This window comes from Carcharhinus amblyrhynchos, chromosome 31 (genome assembly GCF_965287045.1).
Source record: "Carcharhinus amblyrhynchos chromosome 31, sCarAmb.v2.hapA, whole genome shotgun sequence".
NCBI classification, from domain to species: Eukaryota; Metazoa; Chordata; class Chondrichthyes; order Carcharhiniformes; family Carcharhinidae; genus Carcharhinus; species Carcharhinus amblyrhynchos.
The window spans coordinates 3,200,500-3,226,725 of record NC_137354.1 but is presented as its reverse complement, the minus strand read 5'-3'; the positions used below and the strand labels follow the sequence as shown (position 1 = coordinate 3,226,725).

General features: G+C 41.8%; 1 long non-coding RNA gene across 1 annotated transcript; it reads left to right on the top strand.

Moving 5' to 3' along the window:
* Positions 1-629: 629 nt before the first annotated feature.
* Positions 630-24,928, top strand: LOC145360439 (uncharacterized). Its single transcript, XR_013889715.1, has 7 exons — positions 630-656; positions 1,290-1,325; positions 6,649-6,675; positions 13,988-14,038; positions 20,306-20,341; positions 23,483-23,509; positions 24,901-24,928. It is a non-coding gene; the product is annotated as an uncharacterized LOC145360439 (long non-coding RNA).
* The last annotated feature ends 1,298 nt before the right edge of the window (positions 24,929-26,226 follow it).

The window sequence follows — 26,226 nt, the reverse complement described above, 5'->3', positions numbered from 1 at the left end:
TTCCAAATAAACTTGCTGGACTTTAACCTGGCGTTGTGAAACTTCTTATTGTCCTAAATGCTGGCCGTGTTGCAAAGTTGACTTCAGTCCTGTCTCCCACTTTTGTAACTAGTTTGCTCAGCACAGTCATCCGTTTGAATTGTAATACAACTCATTGCTAAGAATGTAATTTGTTCATGGAAAAGTGAATTAAAACTTGTATTAATTTTATGAAGAACACTGCAGCAGTATAACATCTCTCTCCTCTCTGTTCTTCTGTTCACAGGGCCAGCTGTAAGTACAAGAATGGCTAATATTGCCTATGGGACCAGGTTGGGTCAAATAGATACTGTTACTATCACTAAAATTCTACATAGTGTATTTCACTGTAAATAATTAACTAGTTTCTGCAAAATCTTTCCAGTATCATAACTTTTCCTTAATCCTTGTGGAATTTACATTTAATATTATTCTTATAAATTATTTTGATAAACACCTATAATAATGCATCTTAGTGTATGTTTTAACATCATACTCTCTTTCTTAAACAAAAGAGTAATAAACTTGGCTTTATTCCTTTGGCTCATGGTGCTATGTACGTAATATGTTCATTACTTTCCCTCTTTGCTACTGATTTTTGTTCTTTCCAGGGACCTCCAGGAAGAGATGGCTTTCCGGTAATTAATCTTTAACTGCACTGCTCTCCTGTCCTATCCTCAAGCTTGAACTCCTTTGCCTTGTTTTAATATTCGTTCTCCCATTCCCTGCTAGCCTCTTATTAACTTTCTATCCACTTCCACTTGGTCTCATTCATTTACTGCTTTTAACAAGAAGAAAAAAATAAAGGCCATTCTTTGGAGAAACACTCTCAAGGATGACCTCCCAGACCTCAAAACAGAGCTAATGGTCACACACCTTTCTCATTCTAATCAACTATTTCACCCACTCTGCTCCCAAAAAGTATTACCATGGCTCTCGCTACATTTGTTTTCAGGCTGTGGATGGAAACTTATTTAACTGGTGTTTTTAGCATCCAGGCATCTTACTTCCGGCTTTGTTTTGGGATTAAGTGCTTTTTTTCTCCTGAGAGTTAACTCTCAGCCTAGCAGTCTGGTAGTTTGGTGTGTAAAGTACTAAATAGCAGCATCTAATGGGAAGCCTTCATGCTTTTACAAATAAGCATTAAATTCTCGAACGCTTGCTCTGTGATCTGGGGGCAAACGACTTGCTGGATGTGCGGCTGAACCATCTCTTTGGGTGAAATCGCAGAAACTCTACCTTCCCAGTTCTGACTGTACATTGATTATTAGGGAAACAAAGGATCGATGGGCCTGCCAGGAAGAAGGGTAAGTTTCCTCATTGCATCTCATTTTAGCCTTGTGGTTACATAAGCCTGGTGTTGCTTCGAAGGCATAATAAATGATCATTTCAGCTGCTCGTGAATGAACTGACAAAGCAAATAATCTCAAAGCTGCAACATCCTTCCTTACGCCTCACCCACCCTTGTTTTCTGGACACAACACAACTGAAGTTGAGTTGAATTGAATCAAATCGCAATATTTTATCTGAATTAAACACACGCAGAATTAGTTTGTGTATGTAACCTTTGGGGAAAAAAAAAATTGGACCATTTTTAGAAGTGTCATGTTCTCCCCAAAGATTCATTGTATAAACATTTATCAAAGGTCAGAACAACATCTGGCTTGTGGAGATGGATGTTTTTTGTTAAAATGACATTGTGCAGCTTTCTTTTAAAAAAAAATGTATTTCAGATTCCAGGATGATGCAGCTTTTACCAATTTATTTGATAGCGCAGCACTTTAACTGCACCTTTTGTTGAGTGCGTTTTGCACTTTCCTCTGGCTCCAGCTTACAAAATGTAATGGACCAACCCCGCCAGGGCTACAACCTGAGATGTATCTGCTTCTATGCATTTTGAGATGAATGTCAGGTTGACTTCATGTGAGGTTATTGTCTGGATGAGGTTTCTGTAAGATGTGCAAGGTTTTCTTGCTGTGGTGCTTGGCAACTCTGGTTTTAAGACATGCCACCTATCCTGTATTGCAGTGTCTGCCTGTACAGGCTGGGTCAGTTAAATGGGCTGTTTGGTGAACATTGTTGCCCTCCTTAGCAACACTGGATAAATGCATCAACATCTCAGCTACAATTGCAGCTAATTTGGAAGGCATCGACAGTGGAATAAAGTATATTTTGTGGAGCCCTTACATTCTACTGGTTGTAAGCAATAAAAGTCCTTGGGGTTTGCCAACTTCCTGAATGTCACCAAACAATTTCTTCTGCGTCTCATTAATTTTATAATAAACCAAAAACGGAAAATGCTGGAAACTCTCAGCGGGCCTGGCCGCATCTGTGGGGAGAAAATCAGAGTAAACTTTCCGATTCCATATACCTTTTATACCTTCTTAAAACTAAAGACTTATAAAACTGTTTCCAATATTAATTTATAAATTCAAGGGGTAAAGTACATTTGTAAAAACATGTTATTTTATCTATTACTCTGACTAACATTACAGAATTATTGGAAAAACTTTTAATTATTAATTAATAGTTATTAATAAAAATTATTGGGTGGCACGGTGGTTAGCACTGCTGCCTCACAGCGCTAGGGATCCAGGTTCGATTCCTGGCTTGGGTCACTGTCTGTGTGGTGTTTGCACACTCTCCCTATGTCTGCATGGGTTTTCTCCAGGTGCTCCAGTTTCCTCCCGTAGTCCAAAGATGTGAAAGTTAGGTGGATTGGTCATGCTAAATTGCTCCATAGTGTCAGGGGGACTAGCCAGGGTATATGCATGGGGTTATGGGAATAGGGCCTGGGTAGGATTGTGGGCGGTGCAGACTCGATGGGCCGAAAGGTCTCCTTCTGCACTGTAGGATTCAAAGAATCTTAAGAGTTAAGGAGCAGAGGGTGGGATTCCAGCAGGTAATATTGGGACTGTTTTTGCTGTCCTCTTAATACTAATCAGCCTCATTATAAAGTTGGTTCATTGCTGTGTAAGTGCAACAGGCTAACCTGATTGCTGTGCATCTGCTCTGATTCATTGTGATATTGTATGGGTGTAAGTGAAGGTACTCGCAATACTTTTGTTCATAAGCACATTTATCACACAACTTTGGTATTTTTTCAGAAATAAACAAACCCGCTCCAACTCTCCTGTTACTTTAAAAGGAAAGAAGGTCGAACTGTGTGTGGGCTGCCGCTCATTAAACGGAGAAATTCCAGGGGGGATGAACTAGGCTTTTAAGGTTAGCCCTCCACCACCATATCTCAGTGAGTGGCTGTGGCACTGGGGAGGACAGACACTCTTGCAAGAGGCAGCAAGTTTTTGTAGTAATTAGACTATTTTTAGAACAATCACTTTGGAAGTTTCCTTAGTCCTACTTGTTTTGGATCACTCGATTAGGGTGAGGAAGTGCTTGCAGCAAAACTTCCTGCCATTAGCGACACAGATTCTTCTTTAACTCTTTGAAGAAAAGCCAGATTTTGGTGGATGGACCTCAAATGGGCACGACTCAGGAAGCATTGATTGTTCTTTTGCCTCCTGTAAAAGTGTGTTATCACACATTGGCTGGCAGAGAGCCTATCCTATTAAAGTATTCTAACTAATAAATCATCATACTGGCCTGCCAAACTCTCAAATCAAAGTTACAGCCAAAAGTGTCACACATTAAACATAAAACATAGAAAAGTAGGAGCAGGTGAGGCCATTCAGCCCTTTGAACCCGTTCTGCCATTCATTATGATCATGGCAGATCATCCAACTGAATACTCCAATCCTGCTTTTTCCCCCTAACCTTTGATCCCATTTGTCCCACGTGCTGTATCCAGCCACCTCTTGAATACATACATTTTCAAGTATTTGATTGGTTTAAAGAGTCAGACTAATCAACCATGTAGGGATTGATCCTGGGTGGTATAAACATTGACTGCCTGTTACATGCCTTGCTGAACATTGGGCGTGATGTATATAAGAGGCAGCTAATGACAGGCAAACCACTCAACAAAATTTACCCAAAGTTTTGTGCTAATTATGCTGAGGTTTTTTTGGTAAAGTGTCCTCTAGTTTGCCAGTGCTACCACAGAGGTTTGGCACATTGCCCAGGGTATGCATGGGGTTGGGAGTGAGATGATGGATGGAGATGGATGTCTGAGATGGTCAGGCCTATCACAGAATCGATCACTCACTGCAGCACAAGCTCCATTTCCAAATGATCTGAGGTCCTCTGTCAAAGTGCTTTTGGTTTTGTTTTCGTTTGCTGGAATGTAATTAGCTGTTTAGAATATATTTTAAAAGAAACAGGAAATATTGTTTTGGCAGCCTGCAGAGGGAGAGAAACAAGAGTTAACTGTCAGAATGACACCTGCCCTGATTCCGAGGAGGGCAAAGCTCACAGACCTCCTTTGGCCTCAGGTGGGATCTTACGAGCCCCGAGCGGGCGGTAAAACTTCCGGCAAACATTTCACATTGACGATTTTTCACCTTGGAGTTTGGGTCCAATGAAAAATCGTCAACCTGAAACGTAGGGTGGAATTTTACAGCCTCACTCAGGTAAAACCAGAAAATCCTGCCCGAAGTCAACAGAGGTTTCCGTTGTCGGAACCTCTCCTGCTCCCGATTCCGTGGCGGGCGAGGTGCTAGAGTTCCAGCTGTAAACACTGTGTTTTCCTCTCCCCAGCTGCTGCCTGACCTCCTGGATATTTCCAGCATGCCCTGATTTTCATTTCAGATTTCCAGCATTTTTGCAAGTACCCTGGGTCACTGCATGAACCTGACATTGACAAACCTGAAGCTGCATTTTTCAGCTCTCTGCAATTTACAATGTGATAACTGTGCTTTACAAAGCATGATTAATTCCTGTAGAATTGTTTGACGTTCATTATATTTGACTTGCTGCCTATATTGTTTATTACTGTTAGCATGTAAGTACAAAGTTGTGAGCAGGTTTCTCAGACTTTGAAAGGTTTCATATAAATTCTAGTCCTATAATCAGATTGGAAAAGGTGAAGGATTGGAAAGCTCACCAAACCCTGACACACCTGCAGCAATAACTTGTATAGCAGCTTTGATAATGTCCTAGTGGCATATTACCAAACAATGCACAACACCAGTGTAAATAAGGATCTATAGGCTGAGAATAGGATGTGGAGATGTTGTCAAATCACAAGGTAATTAATAAATAGAGAAGCCCCTCTGGTCTGATTTAATAACTGCAGAAGCACCCAATAAAACCCATCTCTTCCCATTTCCATTCAACCATAGAATCCCTACAGTGCAGAAGGAGGCCATTTGAACCATCAAGTCTGCACTTACTCTCCAAATGAGCATCTAATTCCCATAACCCCACACATTTACCAGGGCTAATTCACCAAACCCCACACATTTACCAGGGCTAATTCACTTTGGATATCTATGATTCCAAAGTTTTTCACCTCCACCACTCATTCCACAAATCAGTTCCAAGAATTGAGGTTCATGGTGCAAAGGGAAACTCCCTGAAATATTTACGGTTTGGATATATTGTTGAAGTTAAGGGAATCCCAATAACTGATCAACAAGGACATGGTCCTGATGTAGGATATAAAGAAGGACAATACCTCATTCCTGTACCCACACAGTTATTGAAATTTAATGGGTCTAACCTTCTGAAAGAAAACTGAGTGAAAAACTATGGAAAGATACATGTTCACAACTTTGCTTAAGTGTGGTTAGATTACACCCTGAATAATCGATTAAAAAGCTGGTACAATCTGAGCCCAGTGTTATCAAACCCTGAGCTCTCACCAATCAACAGTTTTTTTATTCATTCGTAAGATATGGGTTTCTGAGTGGGCAGCATTTATTGCCCATCCCTAAATACTCTGCAGGATGCATTGGTGACTGGGGAAGCAGGGGGTTAGGATGCAAATGGAATTTTTTTCTGGTGCCTCCAGTTCAATGACATAACCAAAAAAACAGTCCCTGTGGATGCAAACACAGGAGCTCATTGTATCACGGGGGGGCACGGTGGCACAGTGGTTAGCACTGCTGCCTCTCAATGCCAGGGACCTGGGATTGATTCCTGGCTTGGGTCACTCTGTGTGTGGAGTCTGTACGTTCTCCCCATGTCTGCATGGGTTTCCTCAGGATGCTGCGGTTTCCTCCCACAGTCCAAAGGGTTAGGTTGATTGGCCATGCTAAATTGCCCCTGAGTGCCCCTGGATGTGCAGGTTGAAGGAGTTAGCGAGGCAAATGTGTAGGATTGCGGGGATGGGGTTTGAGTGGGATAGTTGTTGGTGCAGACTCGATGGGCCAAATGGCCTCCTTCTGCACAGTAAGGAATCTATGAACTTGCTGTGGTTTTATTCTTAACACTGCCTCTGTGAAGCACCTTGGGAATTTTTTTATCCTTAGTGGATGGAGCTCTAATAATATAAATTGTTTTATTATTGTCCAGAATGCATGATTATGAAGGGTGTAATCTATTGCTGTGCTTGCTCGCTTGCCATTTGTTGCAGTATGATCTAATGCATAGACGGATTTTGGCTGCGTATATCTTGATGCAGACTGCTTTAGAGAGATGCTGATAAGTACATTATCTTTTATTTGGTCTGATACTAATCCTCTATTTGTATCTCTCCTTCTGCATGCTGTGTTTGCTGTGACTGCCCAGGGTCTAAAGGGGGAACCTGGTGAAGAGGTGAGTCATAGAAGAAAAAGGGAAGCCTTTGCTTCATTTCTATCTGGCAGTATGTTAATCAGATTGCGAAACGCTTCCTGGTCCGTGGGACTGTCTGTTAGGGGAGAACAGACAGGTTATTCCAGCTAACCTCAAAATTCAAGCTCTGGTTTAACTCCCGTGGATGTGGAAGAAACTGAGGAATATTTGAATTGGGACATAGTTCCAGAGTCGATTTCAAACTAAACCACGTATCCTTTCCAGCAACATGTTTTGTAATTCTTATTTTGTAAAGAAACAATTGGAAGTTTATTACATTTCATTCTTTTTGCTATTTAAGTTAGATTAACAAAACTGAAAGGCGATAAGCTTTTGTTTTGGCCATTTTATTTTGTGAGTTTCCTTTAGAGATGTCACACAGCCTCCGTCACTGCCTATTTTTAAACAGGACTTTTCCACCAATGATATTCCACCAAAATTGTGCTCAATGATACCTCACTTCCCTTCTTCTGGTTTTATCTTCTTATTTATTTAGTCATGACACATTGGCATGGCTGGCAGGACCAGTTTTTATTGCCCATTCCTTGAGAAGATGGTGGCGTGCTGCCTTCTCGAACCCCTGCAATCTGTGTAGTGTAGGTACATCCACTGTGCTGTCAGGAAGGGCATTGAAGGTTTTTGACCTAGTGGCAGTGAAGCAATGGTGATATGTTTCCACGTTGGGATGGTGGGTGACTTGGAGAACCTGCAGGGGCTGGTGTTCCCATCAGTCTGCTGCCCTTGTCCTTCTAGGTGATAGGGGTTAAGGGTTTGGAAGGTGTGTCTAAGGAGCCTTGGTGAGTTCCTACAGTGCTGCTTGTAAATAGTACGCACTGCTACCGCTGTGTGTTGGTGGTGGAGAAAGTGTATGTTGAAAGCTGTGGATTGGTGCCAATCAAGCAGGGCTGCTTTATCCTGGATGGTGTCGAGTGTTGGAGCTGCACCCATCCAGACAAGCAGGGAGTATTCCATCACACTCCTGACTTCTGTCTAGCAGATGGTGGAGTGGCTTTGATGAGTCAGGAGGTGAGTTACTCACCGCAGGATTCCCAGCCTCTGATCTGCACTTGTAGCCAGTGTGTTTATACTGCTGCTCTAGTTCAGTTTCTGGCCAATGGCAGCCCCAGGATTTGATGATGGGGGTTCAGTGATGGTTGGGCCATTGCATCTCAAGGGGAGATGGTCAGATTCTCTCTTGTTGGAGATGGTTCATGAATTGCACTTGTGAATTGTTCAAATTCATTCAGAAGTGAGGTGAACTGTCTCATCTTTTGAGTGTTTGTTTTATACGAATGCCTTTAGGGAAGGAAATCTGCTGTGCTTACCCGGTCTGGCCTACACACAACTCCAGACTCACAGTAATGCAACTGACTCTTAACTGCCCTGTGCAACTGCCACCAACGAGCCACTCAGTTCAAGGGCATTTGAGGGTGGGCAACAAATGCTGACCCAGCCAATGATGTCCACATCCCATATTTTAAAAATTGCAGACTGATTGGTTTGACAGGTAATTGGGGTATTAGATTGGAAGGACGCCCTAACAGAAATATTCATAACGTTCCTCTCTACGGAAAGACCTGCTCCAGAGCAAATATTATCCACAGGCCGTTGTCCAGCTTTTGGTGCATCTCTATGGCAACCACTCTCAGGAGTGAGAGATGAACAAACATTTCACTCACAGACACTTCACTCAAAGAGTGGAGAATCTCTGGAATTCTCGACCCCGGAGTGCAGTGGACACTGGAACGCAGAACACATTTCAGGAGGAGATGGATAGGTTTTTAATTAGCAGCAGGGTGAAGGGTTACGGAGAGTGGGGAGGGAGGAGGGTGTGAGGCTGACCTGAAATCAGCCATGATCTTATTGAATGGTGGAGCAGGCTCAAAGGGCTGAGTGGCCTACTTCTATTCTTATATTCTTATGTTCCCTGACCTGTCCAGGGAGGTGTACAAAATTCCATAAATAGAGTTCCCAGGGTAGTAAAAAGTGAAGGGAAGATATTGTGTATTTATTGGCCACCACAAGTCTCATTGTCCGAATCTTTCAACAGTTTTTCAATCCTGTTGGTACCTACTATGAAACTTTAGAAAAAACATAGGAAGAGTTACAAAAGCAAATATCAGTGTGAACCTCTAATGTCCTGACCTACGTCCATGCGATCCCACGTACTGACAGCAAAGCCTTGGAATGTTTGTCAGTTGAATCTAAAGAGTCAGTTTAATTCATAGAAGCATAGAATCATACAGTATCAAAGAGGCCCTTCGGCCCATCAAGTCCACACTGACACATTAGAAACACCTGAACTCCCACCTAACCCCATCGGCCAGTCCTTGGCCCATAGCCCTGAATGTTCTGATGTGCTATGCGCTCATCCAGGTGCTTTGTAAAGGATGGGAAGCATCCCGCCTCCACCACCCTCCCCGGCAGCGCATTCCAGACCCTCACCACCCTCGGGGTAAAAAAGTTTTTCCTCACATTCCCCCAGCCCGCAACCCCCCCCCCCCACCCCCCCCAAACCTCCTGCCCCTGACCTTTAACCTATGTGCCCTCATGACTGATTCTTTAACTCAGGGTACTAGCTGTTCCTTATCCATGCCTCTCCTCACCTTATACCCCACACACAGTCATTAATGTCATTTGTATAAATGATGAATAATAGAGGACCCAGCACAGATCTCTGTGATAGGCCACTGGACACTGACTTCCAGTCACTAAAACACCCTTCTGTCATCACCCTCTATCTCCTATAACTGAACCACTTTTGAATCCACTTTATCAAATTACCCTGTATACTCTGCTCCCCATAACCCTTCACCCCACTGCTAATTAAAAACCTGTCTATCGCCTCCTGAAATGTGTTTGGTGTTCCAGTGTCTGCGTCTCCCGCGTGAGACTTTGTCAAAGGCTTAGCTGAAATCGATATAAACTACATTGACTGCACTGCCCTCATCTACACACCTGGTCACCTCCTTAAAAAATTCAATCAAATTTGTTAGGCATGACCTCCCTCTGATGAAACCATGCTGTCTACCCCTGATCAAGCTTTGCCTCTCCGAGTGGAGATAGATGCTTTCCTTCAGATGTTTCTCTAATAGTTTCCCTACTGATGTGAGATTCACTGGTCTGTAGTTCCCTGGTTTATCTCTACAACCATTCTTAAAAAGTGGAACCACATTAGCTGTTCTCCAGTTGTCTGGCAGTTCCCCAAGGGAGGCCAGAGAGGAATTGAAAATTGTTGGCTGGGAATGTGACAAGATTTATACTTGACCATTGTGTGTGTCCTGGCTTGATAATGATGTAGAATGGGTGGAAGAAACTACAAAGAACAAACGGTGACACATCTCTTTGCGAGATGAGCACTAGTCTGATTTAGACTAACTTGGAGGGTAGGTATTCTCGAAGACTGTGCATATTATCTTGTTCATCCAAACTTTAACAAATCTTGGCATGAATCCTAGTCTTAGTCTAGTCCTGACTTGAGTAAACTATCAGCTTTGATTAGTTCCACCTTAGGTAAGAAGGGTGTTCAGGATAAGGCAACCTACCTGGCCCAATGGTAATTAACCAAAGCATAAACAAAAGTTGTCTGGAAGCAATGGTTCCTGCAGCAAAGGGCATGGAACAAACGGTGAGTTTGACTAAAGCACATTGGCACCAGTTCAAGCCTGAATGATAGATAACATGCTGCAGACTTGTTTTTTTTCTGTGGCTGGTTTGATTCATCCTTGTGCAAATAAGCTGGTGAAAGGCAAATCTCTTCAAGAACCAGGCTTGGAAATGAGATCACCATTGTGCAGAAAGGCTAAGGCAACCAGAAAGTTTTCTTTCTTTGAAGCACACCTGGCAAAAAGATGATAAGTTGTTTCTTTTACCAAAAATCCAAAACTGTTGATCGCAAATGGCACCATGCGGAGACCTTATGGCAGACAATTCATTGCAAAACCCGAGCTTTGAAATAATTCTGTTCACTAACCTTTTCACAATTGAAACTTTTTACAATGCAGACTGTAACACTAACTACCCAATGTAAATTCAGGGCCTAAAAACAAATACAATTCCTGAAACCGCTACCATAATACAACTGAGCGAACGAGGAAGCAAGAAAAATGTAGTTATCAGTGTGTTATATATTGCACATTCTAGAACTGTACATGTAAAGATAAGTTTGTTTGAAGTTGGTATTTTCTTTGATTTCTTCAATCTGTAGTTCAGTCCAGTAACTGGTCATCACACATTCACCCTCTCACACCTCCAGCTGCCACAGACAAAGACGCTCGAACTCAGTGTCCCTTCTCTCAAAATTTACATAGTGAAATAAATGTATTTTAAAATAGTGTCAGTACCAGCAAGTACTTGTGACACAACTGGGATCCATGTTGAAATTGCAGCAAGATGTTATCCAGGATCTGTACCAAGAGTTGTAATATATACTTGGCACATTGTTTCCTGATAATTGATGATGCATTGTTCCTAAATGTATGCAATGTCAGTTATCTTGAACAGCCTCAGAAATATGGGACATTGAATCCTTTTAAAAGCAAAGTGGTTAGCTGCCTCACAGCACCAGGAATCCGGGTTCAATTCCTGCTCGGGTCACTGTCTGCATGGAGTTTGCATGTTCTCCCCGTGTCTGTGTGGGTTTCCTCCGGGTGCTCCGGTTTCCTCCCACTAGTCCCAAGATGTGTAGGTTAGTAAGATTAGCCATGATAAATTGTTCCAAGATGTATAGGTTATGGAAATTAGTGGGGTTAATAGGTGGAGTTACAGCCAGAAGACCTGGGTAAGATGCTTTGTTGGAGAGTTGGTGCAAATTCAGTAAGTGGAATTGTCTCCTTCTGCACTGTAGGGATTCTATGATCTGTGCTGCCATGATTGACAGATTGTTACAAACAGCTTTAAAACCAGCTGAAAAAGAATCAACACTGTATGAAAACAGTATTTGAGCTGTGCTTCAGCAATAGATCCTGTTATGACCTTATGAAGCTTCATTCTCAACCCCTACAGAGCCATTTAAGCTCCATATTTTATATGATTCATTTCTGTACAACTTAACAAACGATTATCAGATCTAAGCAATTTCACCAGTCTGAAACATTCCAGACGGATAACCCATGATCTAATTGTTTATATAAATGATGTTGGAAGTTGGAAACTGTGACACAGTGTCCTGGTTTGCTCAAATTAAGTGAGGATTAGATTATGAAGGGTCACAACTGTCTTGGTCTTCAGATTCTCATTACTGAGTAAAACATGCTACAGTGCAAACTGGTAACTGCAACTTAACACTGACCATTAGAGAAGTTAGTTCTACCCAGTTTGGGGATCAGAACAGAGTTATGACCATTGTGCAACAAAACCTAACAGTCGGTAATTCTGTTGCTTCCCTTATGTGAGGGTTGTGTTCTGAAGCAAGTTCACTTTGACTGAATTTGCACTTTACTCTGTGACTGCAACTTAGTGTAAATCCCACCACCAGATGTATCATGTGGTAAATCCCACCAGTGACATTCTTGTGGTTTCAGCCATAATATAGAGTCATAGAGGTTTACAGCATGGAAACAGGCCCTTCAGCCCAACTTATCCATGCTGCCCTTTTTTTTAAACCCTAAGATAGTCCCAGTTGCCTGCATTTGGCCTATATCCATCGTACCCACGTAACTATCTAAAGGCTTTTTGAAGATATAACCTTAATTTATAAGATCTTCCAATGGTTGAGATGCATCACATTAGGTGACACACAGCAGTCTAACTTGGACCCTTGCTGAATCATGTTCACTTTGTTACATGGGATGATGATGATAGGAGTACAAGTGATAACACTCATCTTAGTACCTCCAGGTTAGCAAGGTAGAGGAAACTGGGCTTGAACCTCTAATAGCTATCAAGCTGCTGGGCATATCCATGCAACTGGGACCAGGTACAGATAGCTAAAGCCTTTGGTGGGTTCTGTTGTGATATTGTTTGTCATGCCATTGTCATGCAAAGGTGCTCAGCAGAGCAAGGGTTAACGTGGGACTGGAGAATAGCACACTCGTGGTATGATGCATAGAATCACATGGTAATAGATTTTGGGAGATCAGTCTAGAAACTAGACTAAGTATGCAGCCTGCCTGCATGGAGACAGCACAGTAATGTGGAATCTGTAAAGATGACCAGTTAAAGATTCATATTTAAATATATGAATCTCAAAATCCTCAACATTGAGACATCACCATGTGCAATATTGTAACAGGTTCCATGGTACCCAATGATACACATGCTCTTTGAGAGGGCTATCACAGACACAACGGGCTGAAGGGCTGCCTCCTGTGCTGTAAAATTCTAGGTGGAGTGATGGGAAGATATTGCATGTGAAATGGGTGATTTGTAATTGCAAGATAGGGTGGCATGATGGCACAATGGTTAGCACTGCTGCCTCGTAGCGCCAGGGACCAGGTTTGATTCCCAGCTTGGGTCACTGTTTGTGTGGATTCCGCACATTCTCCCCATGTCTGCATGAGTTTCCTCCGGGTGCTCCGGTTTCCACCCACAGTCTGAAAGACATGTTGATTAGGTGCATTGGCCATGCTAAATTCTCCCTCAGTGCACCCGAACAAGTGCTGGAGTGTGGCGAATAGGAGATTTTCACAGTAACTTCATTGCAGTGTTAATGTAAGCCTTACTGTGACTAATAAATAAACTTTAAAACAGTGAAAGGAACAAGGTGATAAAGGGTGACTGTAATGAGCTCTAACATGCACTATACAAGTGGTCACAGTACAATATAGCCACACAGCCAACTGTAAATTAGCAACCAACTCTCTTCAAAATAATGGCAGTAAATAGTGACTAATGGGGAAGGCAGGCAAAAGAAGAGATTGACAACTTTCAAAAGATTGTAAGAAACAAGCAAATTCATCCCAGTTTGTAACCAATCACAGAGTACTTAAACTGCATGTATTGTTGGGAAAAGATACCACTTTGTTCCTGGGGATCTGGTTACAGAGGATGAAGGGTGCAGTGAGTTGCAAATGTCTTACCTGATACAGAGCAAAGGCGTGCGGAGCTAAGTTAATGCTTCATGGAGATGCTTACTTGGAGTTTGGTGTTTTCCAGTTCTAAACTCTAGACAGAAACCCACAAACCATAGTTACTGAGGGCATGTAGTCAATTTAATCAGAATCTTGGCTAAGATAAGTCCAAGCATCACATAGTTGTTTGAGTCAGGAGACAGATACAAGAGGAGCTTCACAATAAGTTATCTGTGTGGATTGTAATGGGTGCTTTCTCTGATTGCCTTTTCCTTCTACCACAGGGAGCTCCGGGAGACCCTGGCATCTCAATCATTGGACCCCGTGGCCCTCCTGTGAGTCCTACCTTCCATTACTGATCCCTTGTTTCACTTTGTGCTGAGCTGTAATGTGTTTGCTCAAGAAACGGTGGAATATCTACCAGTGCAGCTGTTATGTAGCAGAACTGTCGACGGGTGTAGGAGTCCCTTACTGCATGCGATTATCATAAGCTTTGTTTTCCTTTACTTATTCATTCGCTGTAACATAGTTTATTCAAGGAAGAATTGTGTTTCTTGGTAATCTGTGCACGATTTCAATAGAATAGCATCATAGAATTTTACAGCATCGAGGAGGCCATTCAGCCCATTGTGTCTGCACCGGCTCCCGAAAGAGCTACCCATCTAGTCCTGGTCTCCAGCCCCATCTCCATAGTCCTCTAAATTCATCATTTTCAAATAGAATCCAGCTCTCTCTTGAAACCTCCTATGGAATAACCTGGAATCCCTACTGGCATGCCAGAGACGTCAACATATAATTTACTCAAATATCCTGTTGAATCATCCTTAATTATTTTTTGCTACAAATTCCTTAAAGAAACTGGGTCAAAATCCTGGAAGTTCCCTCTCTAACAGCACTGTGGGTGTATCTACATCGCATGGACACCAGTGGTTCAAGAAGGTGGCTCACCAACACCTTTTCAAAGGCAATAGATGGTGGAAAGAAAAGTGAATCTTGCCAATGGCTTTCAAAGGTGTGATAGGGAAGGCATGGAGAAGATGTTTCTACTTGTGGTGGAGACCAGAAATATCAGATAGTCACCAATGGGGAAGGGAGGAAAAACCTCTTTACCCAGAGAGTGCTGAGAATGGGGAATTCCTTATGATAAAAAGTAGTTGAGGCAAATTATATAAATGTATTTGAGGTAAAGCAAGATGCGGGAGAAATGGATAGAAGGACACATTCCTAAGATTCTCTTAAGGTTAACGTGCAGGTTCAGTCAGCAGTCAGGAAGGCAAATGCAATGTTAGCATTTATATCGAGAGGGCTAGAATGCAAGAGGTGGGATGTACTTCTGAGGATGTATAAGGCTCTGGTCAGATCCCATTTAGAGTATTGTGAGCAGGTTTGGACCTCATATCTAAGAAAGGATGTGCTGACCTTGGAAAGGGTCCGGAGGGAGGATCACAGGAATGTTCCCTGGAATGGAGAGCTTGTTGTATGAGGAACGGTTGAGGACTCTGGGTCTGTATTTGTTGGAGTTTAGAAGGATGAGGGGGGAATCTTATTGAAACTTACAGGATACTGCGAGGCCTGGATAGAGTGGACGTGGACAGGATGTTTCCACTAGTAGGAAAAGCTAGAACCAGAGGGCACAACCTCAAGCTAAAGGGATGATCTAAAACAGGGATGAGGAGGAAATTCTTCAGCCAAAGAGTGGGGAATCTGTGGAACTCTTTGCAGCAGAAGGCTGTGGAGGCCAGGTCATTGAGTGTCTTTAAGACAGAGATAGAGAGGTTCTTGATTAATAAGGGGATCAGGGATTATGGGGAAAAGGCAGGAGAATGGGGATGAGAAAAATATCAGCCATGATTGAATGGCAGAGCAGACTCGATGGGCCGAGTGGCCTAACTCTGCTCCTATGTCTTAAGGTCTTATTATGTTGATAGGGTTAAGTGACGATGGGTGGGAACAAGTTCATGTGGAGCTTTAACACAACATGGACCAGTTGGACCAAATGACTAATTGCTGTGCTACAAATCCCTCCACAATTCCACTTTCCCTATCTTTGTCATCTTCTCCATTCTTACAGTTATCTGAGGTCCCGGATCTCTTCCATTTAAGGCCTCTTGCATATCTCTGTTTGCAACCATGCCTTCAACTACTCAGGCCTTAACTCTCTCTTCCAATCTACCCCTTTGGTCTTGTCCAAAAATCTCCTCCTCAGGCTCCTTTGTTTGGTAATGCTGATGAATCACCATGGGATGTGTAACTACATTTTAACGGCGATATAGAAATGCAAGTTGTTGATGGGGGAAAAGGGGAAATATTAATTTTCACCATGTCCTATCAAATTCTTCCTGATGAAAATTTAAAACATTGCTGGCAATGTTTAGGATGGAAAGTAATTGGTGTTTTGTGCCATAGATTGTGAAAGTTATGTGTTTGTCTTTTGTGAAAAGGCCCCATTTCAGGGCCGGAGATTTTTTTTGACTTACTAATCTTGTTCAGAAGAAAAACAAAAATCAAAATGCAAAAGCAACAGAATTTGGGAATGTATTTTCTTCCAATAATTAACGGTAGCAAACAAGTTGGTTAGATTACCAAGTCTTAATTGCTGCTTTATCCCCAGCTGTACTTATTTTACTGAAATTATTGGACAAAGGAAAACACAGCTCTTCGTTTTCAAACCTATAACGAAATTAACCCAAAATTACTGGAGAAATTACAGCTTTATGAAGTTACATTTTGAACAACTGGTTGATAATTGAAGTGCTTTATGACCATGCTTAATTCACATTGGATTAAACATTTACCATTTGTCCGACAGTTGGTTGTAGAATTAAACATTCCCTCAAGTTTTCAGCTCATGTGTAATGTGGTTTTAGTGCCAGTGTGGTGTCAGTTATTTAGGCTGTACATTCCAAAGACTGGCAAATTGTATCTACCAGCGTATCCCAGTCACTGTTTGCAATGGGTAAGGTACAGACACTATCCATCGAGGCCATGCTTACAAAACTCAAAATACCATGTCTAATATTGGATATGATTCTGCAATTGGGCAACATTTACTAAATAATCCTCAATGTGCTAAGAGCTACATTGACAACCAATTGAAGATGGTCAGTTGGGTGCACAGTGTGGCACAGTAGTTTGTACTGGAAACCGTATATGTTAATACAGAGGGCTCTTCATATAGACAGAAAGAACAGGTACACACATTGCATCTGTTTCAGCTAAGCAAGCTAAGTGACAGCCATTTGCTGATTCATTCCTCAGGGCGATGCCTTGACCAATCAGGTTAAAGCTGCCAGGTTTAAATTTTAAACAACGCTTGGCAGTTAACTGCTGCATTCTCTAATGCAAAGTCTCAACCAATTAGAAACCACTTGACAAACCATCGGTACTGTCTTCAACGATAAAAATTGTTTTTTCCCCTCATACTGGTAATGTTGAATCCAAGAACAAAAGCTTTGACATGTCCCTTTTTTCAGCAATACTCAGATTGTCCTTGCGAATGAGTACATCTTTAAAGTTTACTTATTAGCGTCACAAACAAGGCTTGCATTAACACTGCAATGAAGTTACTGAGAAAATCCCCTACTCGCCACACTCTGGTGCCTGTTCGGGTACACTGAGGGAGAATTTAGCCAAAGCACCTAACCAGCACGTCTTTGGACTGAGGGAGAAAACCGGAGAGTCCGGAGGGAACCCACGCAGACACGGGGAGAATGTGCAGACTCCACACAGACAATGACCCAGGCTGGGAATTGAACCTGGATTGCTGGCGCTGTGAGGCAGCAGTGCTAACCACTGTGCTGCCCGTTCATCTTACGGTGAACAGAGAATTTGTGACTAAGTGCTTCGCAGCAGAAAAGTAAAGGCCTTGCTATATTCAATTGGTGCTTGGGTTTCCTTACGTCCAGAGCCTTTAAAGGAGTCACTAAGAGTGGACATGTCGATGTGCCAGAAAAGGCATCATCTTTTTACAGATGAGAGGAAAGGATTCCATTTCTTTGATATGTTATTTCCGGTTTGAAAATACCAGAAAGAATTGATTTATTTGTGGCGTTTTTCACTCTCATCGAGCTTCAGTCAGGACTGCAGAAATGTGACAACATAGTTTGACCATCTGGTTTTGCAGTTAGCCATCAAGTGGTGTGATAAACCATTGCTAATGAGGAACAGCTTGAAAGCCAGTGACTTACTCTTGCATTCTGCATTTGACAAATAACAAACAGAGAAGAGGCCCTCCTGTCTCCAAAGGAAACTGCCTTTCTCCCATGGCCTTAACTACAATGAATTTAAGCTTGTCTTCAGGTATGAGAGTGTAGCGGGAGAGAGAAGGTTGCACAGTAAACCAGTCATCTACAGAAAGCATTGCTTGAAGAATATACCTGTCACACAGTATCCCATCTCTAGGGCACCTTGAAAAGCCATTTTAATTTTTTTTAATCTTGCATGATTACTCAAAGTGCAGTTGCAATGGAAGTGACTTATTAATCCTTCAAAAGCCAAGATTAAACCTAATTTCCGCTCAATCTCTTGTTAGTAATTTGAAAAGTTGTGGTACACACATGCTACTTTTAGAAAGGTTAGATCTCACAGAGTTCTGACATTATGTTGAGATTACAACACTGTAAATATAGCATTGTACAGGGATAGTGAAACTGCAACTTAATTATACTGTCACACAAATGCTTGCGGCTGATTTCAATAGCTGTCTTTTGAACAATAAAGGGCAACAAGTTTACCCTGATTATTCACCAGCATGCTTGAGGTTTGATTTCACTCAATGATGTTGGGTTAACTGTGACAGGGACTACAATTGGTCTTTATACCCTGAGTTAGGTGGGCAAAATCAACTAGTGATTCTATTTCTGTTCCAAGAGCCACTGTCTGCAGTGAACACATCAGACACAGCCTAGATTGAACTGTGATGCAATGTCTTCCAGTAGTGAGTAGTTTGCCAGTGTGGCCTGTGTTAGTTGCAGATTTAGGATCACTTAGATGAGAATTCTTGGTGTGGATTGGTTAGATTTTCCAATCCTGCTGCAGTGAACAGAGATTTGACTGGCTGCTAAATTCTCCGTCCTCAGTGCCGCAGGAGTGTGGCGTGGACAGGCGGCAAGATCGTGCCTGTTGTTGTTTAATTTTAAAAAGACTTTGAGAATAACAGAGCTTCTATAAGTTTCAAGAATATAGTTGAACTTTTGAACTAATGTAGGATCGATAATGGGTTGAGATATTGGACTCCACATTATGTGTGGATCCTTGCATGGCAGAGGTGCAAGTCAAATTTGTGTGAAAGCTCAGGATTTTCCATCTATTAAGTGGTCCTTTAATCCCTTAAAAAACCCTCAATAAATGTGAGCTTTTCCAAAACTCTACTCCCCATATCCTCCCTTACATTTCACTCGTCACTCCCTGCGCTTGCCAATCTGTACTGCACCGGGCCTTGTAATGCCTCCATTTATAAATTTGCATCCTTGTTTTGTGACAATCGGGGATATGGTCTAGTCGTGACTAACAACAGCTGAAACTGCTCCTAACTGGGGAAAGGTTAGGGCATGTTTGGCTGGGAGGGGGGAGGAGATATGTGGAAAGGAAAAGTACTTTGAACTTCCGTTGTATTGAGTTTTTGTAGCATTCCAGCTCCCCCATCGGCTCCTGGCCACCACCACATAAATTAATGCTCCCCCCACCCCTTCCCCCACTCCATGTGGCTCCAACTGGGGCCAACCCTTTAGCACAGGTTGACAATGCCATGTTGTCATGAGTGTGGTGCCAACCTGTGCCAAGGGGCTCGGTGCCAGTGAGCATTGCCAACCCACTGCCTGGCATGCACGCCCCCCTCCCCCAAGTGTTTCTACTTACCTTTCTGCCCCCCCCCGGAGCCCTCACCCATGGCAGATACCCATCTATTAGTCTAGGAATACTTACTGGAGAAATAGAGTTAAATGAGTTGACATTGTGCTGCTCCAGAAACCTGTAATGAATATAGTGATGGTGAGAAGGACTTTTGATGACTTGCACTGACCAATAAGACATAGGAGCAGAATTAGGCCACTCAGCCCATCAAGTCTACTCTATTCAATCATGGCTGATACTTTTCTCGCCCCCATTCTCCTGCCTTTTCCCCATAATCCCTGATCCCCTTATTAATCAAGAACTTATCTATCTCTGTCTTAAAGACACTCAATGACCAGGCCTCCACAGCCTTCTGCAGCAAAGAGTTCCACAGATTCCCCACTCTCTGGCTGAAGAAATTCCTCCTCATCTCTGTTTTAAAGGATCATCCCTTTAGCCTGAGGTTGTGCCCTCAGGTTCTGACAACAGTGTATGCAATGGTGAAAATATTCCCATTGTGAAATCCCTGACATAATTTCATACTTTCTCACCTTGATAGGATTGAGTATGCATTCTAAGAAATAATTTCTGTTTGTCTTTTAATACAGTAATTGTGTGAATTCACAAATTGTTTAGAAAACTTGAATTGAGAAGAAAATCAGAACTAGTGAAAAGTGATACCTTGCTTTGTGCTGTAATATAGAACCAAGAACAGGGTGGATTAAGATTGGATTAATTTTTTTTCCCACTTGTGTTTTTTATCTTTAATCTAGGGTCAACCAGGAGCAAGAGGTTTTCCAGGATATCCGGTGTGTTGATGTTTGAAAGACTGTTTCCTTGGAATCTCTTTTGTTAATCGTTCAATAATATTGTAATCGCTTGATCAGATAATGAGATTTGGTCTTTTTGTGTCCAATCGAGCAGCTTTCGTGAATGGTTACGCTGAAAGGGATTGCTATATTTACCACTGCTAGTGCTCTAGAGTTATAAATAGCTAAGTGGTACAAGTTGTTCATGTATTCATATTCTTTGATCGTTACGTTTTTGTTGCTGTAAATTAAGAAACTAGCTCATTACACTTACAGCTATTTTCTAATGTTCTGGGGTTCCATCCTAATCAACTTCATTGAGCATCCACACTAAAGACTCAGCAGCAAATGCCCTTATTTAACACTCCTGCAAAGTGCCTTGGGACATTTTTACCAAATAAAGACACATTGTCAATGCAAACAGCTGTTGTCAAATTATCCCTTTGTTCATACAAAGTGTATTGCCACATTGTGCAGATTGTACATACATGAAAGGTAGTTATGATTCTGCACCACTCACAGAGCAGAGGCTGGAAAGAGTTGTAGATCAGAGACAGGACATCATCTTCCATCCAGATTGCTGCCCATTGGGGCTTCTGTTATGAACGTAGACTTGTTGGACTGTAATAAGTCGTTGGAGGCAGAAACCCCTTCACCAAAATCCCTTTGTGTACTGCTGTTAGAGTTGTAAACAGAAAGCTATCAGTCTATCTCTGGGGGTGTCAGAGGCACTCACACTCTTAGTTACGTACAAGACAAAGACTCCCTAACTGGTCCATCAATTGGATCCTTACTCGGGAAGTTCATACCCTAATGGCCTGATTGGAGTTATTACAAGAACCATTCCTATAATATACCCTACTTTAACAACGCACTGACACTTTCCAGTATATTTGGACTTTAATGGTTGTGTTTAATAGCACAAGGAAATAAAGGTTATTAATTTTAACTTCACTGCCTTAGTGCTGTAAAGAGGTGTGCATGTACAAAGTGCCTTTTCACTGCCCCAAAAATGTCCCAATTCACTTTGCATGTGATGCGTTCATTGAGTGCACCGTGACTTTTGTGCTTGGCAGATACCAGTGAGTTTAATGACTAGTTTTCTATTTTGTGAAACCAGTGTTGATGAATGGAATTAAAAGCCTGTTTCAGATTTCTAAACTCAACATTAACGGCTGAAAACTAAACCTGCAATCTAAATTGATTTGTCAAAGCTTCTATAGAGATATCTAATAATACTTACTTGGGTTGCTGTAAAGTGCGCAAGCTCTTCGTAAATGAAAGCTTACTAATGTGAGTCTGGATATTCTGTTGGCAAATATCTTTGATCTCTGCTACAGAGCAATGTAAGAAGCAACAAGATATATGTTTTATAAAAGATGGTGCAATTAAGAGTAAGAATGGGAAGCAACAGAGTAAAATATTCACAATAAAGAGTAATTTGAGGATCTTAGCATCAGCATATAAAGAGCCATTTTTGATATTTAAGTGTTGAATGTGAAGTTGGTCCTATATTGAATGATGGATCTGAAGCTGATGAAGTAAAGGATGAGTTTACTGAATGTTGGGCGGAATTTTCTGTGCAACCTGCCCGTGTTTTGCGAAGGCAGCACCCGCAGTCCCAGCACTGGCCAGCATGGGATCCTCAATCATTATCCACATGGTTTCCTGCTGAGTGCACCCTTTGCCACTGGGAAACCGGCAGCAGGGATGTGCTATTGGCAGCAGTGGAAGATCTCATCGGTGTGAACAGCTGGAGAGTTTTTGCCTCTCTTCCTGTTTTACTAATTTATTACCAAGATTCAGGCAAATAAGACTTGAATTTATGAGAGATTTTGTATTCTGTGCTGTGGATAAACTTTTGGTAATATTCCTTTACCACAGAAGAATGAGGGGAGATCTTATAGGAAGAGATATAAGATTATGAAGGGAATGGATAAGATAGGAGCAGGGAAGTTGTTTCCATTGGCGGATGAAACTGGAACTAGGGGGCATGGCCTCAAAATAAGGGGGAGCAGATTTAGGACTGAGTTGAGGAGGAACTTCTTCACACAAAGGGTTGTGAATCTGTGGAATTCCCTGCCCAGTGAAGCAGTTGAGGCTACCTCATTGAATGTTTTTAAGGCAAGGATAGATAGATTTTTGAACAGTAAAGGAATTAAGGGTTATGGTGAGCTGGTGGGTAAATGGAGCTGAGTCCACAAAAAGATCAGCCATGATCTTACTGAATGGCAGGGCAGGCTCGAGGGGCCAGATGGCCTACTCCTGCTCCTAGTTCTTATGTTCTTATGTTACCAGTAATGTTGCCTTAATAATGCATGGTCTGCCACAGAGACGGGAACAAACGCGCACACACACACACACACACACACACACAACAAATAGCTAATGAGAGTGTAAATGAAGGGAATAGTGAGCATATAGTAGGTGTAAGAGAGCTGAGATTGTGTGCATTGAATAGTTGAATACAAGAATCTTGTGCACACCTTGATACTTGTTGGACCATATTCCATTTCTTGAAGGAAAGCCTGTGTTTATTGTAAGATGTTGTGAATGGCGCTGATTTCTATTTAACCCAACTGAAATGCCAAGGCATTTCAAATATCTGCTTGTGTGCATTTCATTGGCTGACACCTCCGGTGAAGTATTAAAAGATCAGAGGTTGAGTGTGAGTGAAGAAGCTGAACTTGCGCCAAAGGGGAAAAAGTGCATTTTAACAGCTAGCCTTGTCGGAACTGATTTACCATTTCACTTATTGATTTCTTGCCAGCTGTATTTTGTACAATTTGCCAAGCAGCTTCCGTTTGTTTTTTTTTGTGAACATATTGAAACAATAAAACTGAAGCAGGTTTGAGCTTTACACACTTCACTACCAGCTGATGGGAGCCATTTAAAATTGCATCTTAACAAAAGGACTGGCTGTTAAGCCGGTCAGTAATGGAGCAATGTTGTTCTTTGCTTTAGTGTTTGTGCTGCTAACTGTTCCAGTGCTGAATTTTCACTTAACCTTTCATTCAACTAACTCATTGTCATGTCAATGGTTCAATCTTTTCTATATTGGCACCCTTTCCAATTGATTTTTATGCTCTGACACAGTTCATTCATATTTTTATATTCACTAATATTTGATTTATTTTGAAGGGTCCAATAGGGTTGGATGGAAAATCAGTGAGTATTTTATGTATTTTTTTTCTCATTTATTTCTCTAAGGTAATTCAGCAATAACATATATCTTTGTAGGGCAGCACGTTGGCGCAGTGGTTCGCACTGCTGCCTCACAGTGTCAGGGACACCGGTTTGATTCCCAGCTTGGGTCACAGTCTGTATGGAGTTTGCACATTCTCCTTGTGTCTGCGTGGGTTTCCTCAGGGTGCCCCAGTTTCCTCCCACAGTCTGAAAGACGTGCTGGTTAGGTGCATTGACACGAGCAGGCACCGGAGTGTGGTAACTAGGGGAATTTCACAGTAACTTCATTGCATTGTTAATGTAAGCTTTAGTTGTGACTAATAGATTAATTTTAACTCTTCTAGTTTGTTGCTTCAAATACCTTATTTGTCTAATATTGGTTTTCCCAATGGAGTGACTTGCTCAGGGGGTGTTAGGAAGGTGAAATTGAGCCTTTACAATTGTGCAAAATGGACAACAAGGAATTAGAAGCTTGTTTTGCCCCCTTCCTCATTTCCTGTTCCACTTTGTACTGCAACGCCAGATCAATTGTTCCCCCCCCCCAAAAAGAGTCAACCACGTAATGTAAACCCCCCCACCCCCCACAAAAAGAGTCAACCATGTAATGTAAGGATGGGAGTTACGAGTGGGCCAGATCAGGCAGACTGGCACAGTCGGAAAATCCTTTGGGATTTTTGCTTGTTTCATTTTCTCAATCCCACAAATTGCTTTGGCCATATTTGAACTCGGAGCCCCTGTATTATTAGTCAGCTGACATGCCTTGATATGGTCAAAATGTCCTCTGCTTGATGCTCTTAGATTATCAGTGATGTGATCTTTGGCCGTAATACTGAGTCCTGTAAATGTCAGAACCTTTATCTTTGGATCAATGTAACTGATGAGATCAGAATAGTGACCAAAGCAAATCAGATGGGTTGCTAATCTGAAATCACTGAATGTGAACGTTCCAGAGATCTTCGCTGACTGAACTGAGAATTATTTGGCTTTTTTTTATTGGTTAAGTAGGCTTTTCTCCCTTTTTGGTTTTTATTTGGGGGGCGGTTTTCTTTATGGTGATTTTTATTAAGTGTACCAGTTAACAAAATGTTATTGAACATGGGAATTTCACAGTAACTTCATTGCAGTGTTAATGTAAGCCTTACTTGTGATGAATAAATAAACTTAAAACTTACTTGAAATAGGGAAAGCATTGACTATGCGATTGTGGGTGATCAGACATGTAATAGTCCAATTTGTCCTATCTGTGGAAGTTATTTTCATGTTACAGACTTCAGTAGAACAAAGCAACATTTTTATCCAATTTTCACGAGATGTTAGGAGTTGGGGGGTGGTAAATGTTATTATTAATTATCATTCTATTTCTGTCATTTCAGGGAAAGGCTGGTCCTAAAGGTGACATGGTAAGACTGCAAACAAAACGTGTAACATTTTAAAATTCACAAAGTGCTAAGAACGGACACCAGGGCCACAGGCAGCTGACATATAAAACAAGTTAACATACCTGATGAAGGTTCTCTGTGTTATTCAGTGTATATGTAACACTTACTATTTCAGATTTTAGGCATGGTTTTAAATAAACAGGCATGACATATAATTAAATACGGGAACATTTTAATGCAGCTGTAAGATACTAAATAATGTGGGTCACATTTTTTAACCAGTGCTTGTGATGTGGTTAAAATATAAAATAAGTATTCAATATAAGAACATATGAACTAGGAGCAGGAGTCGGCCATCTGGCCTCTCGAGCCTGCTCCACCATTCAATAAGATCATGGCTGATCTTTCTGTGGACTCAGCTCCACTTACCCGCCCGCTCACCATAACCCTTAATTCCTTTACTGTTCAAAAATCTATCTATCCTTGCCTTAAAAACATGCAATGAGGGAGCCTCAACTGCTTCACTGGGCGGGGAATTCCACAGATTCACAACCCTTTGTGTGAAGAAGTTCCTCCTCAATTCAGTTCTCAGTCTGCTTCCTTTGATGCCCCCTAGTTCTAGTTTCACCCGCCAGTGGAAACAACTTCCCTGCTTCTATCTTATCTATTCCCTTCATAATCTTATATGTTTCTATAAGATCTCCCCTCATTCTTCAGAATTCCAATGAGTATAGTCCCAGTCTACTCAGTCTCTCCTCATAAACCAACCAACTCCAAAATCAACCCAGTGAATCTCCTCTGCACCCCCTCCAGTGCCAGTATATCCTTTCTCAAGGAAGGAGACCAAAACTGTACACAGTACTCCAGGTGTGGCCTCACCAGCACCTTATACAGCTGTAACATAATCTCACTGTTTTTAGCTCTACCCCTCTAGCAATGAAGGATAAAATTCCATTCGCCTTCTTAATTACCTGCTGCACTTGCAAACCAATTCCTTGAGATTCCTGCACAAAGACACACAGGTCCCTCTGCACAATAGCATGTTGCAATTTTTTACCATTTAAATAATAGTCCATTTTGCTGTTATTCCTACCAAAATGGATGATCTCACACTTACCAGCATTGTACTCCATCTACCAGACCCTCATCCACACACTTAGACTATCTATATCCCTTTGCACACTTTCAGTGTCCTCTGCACACTTTGCTCTTCCATCCATCTTAGTGTCATCTGTGAATTTTGACACACTACACTTGGTATATAAGCTACATGACCAGCACAATTTTCCATCCATTCTTTTAGTTAGGCCACATTTGGAA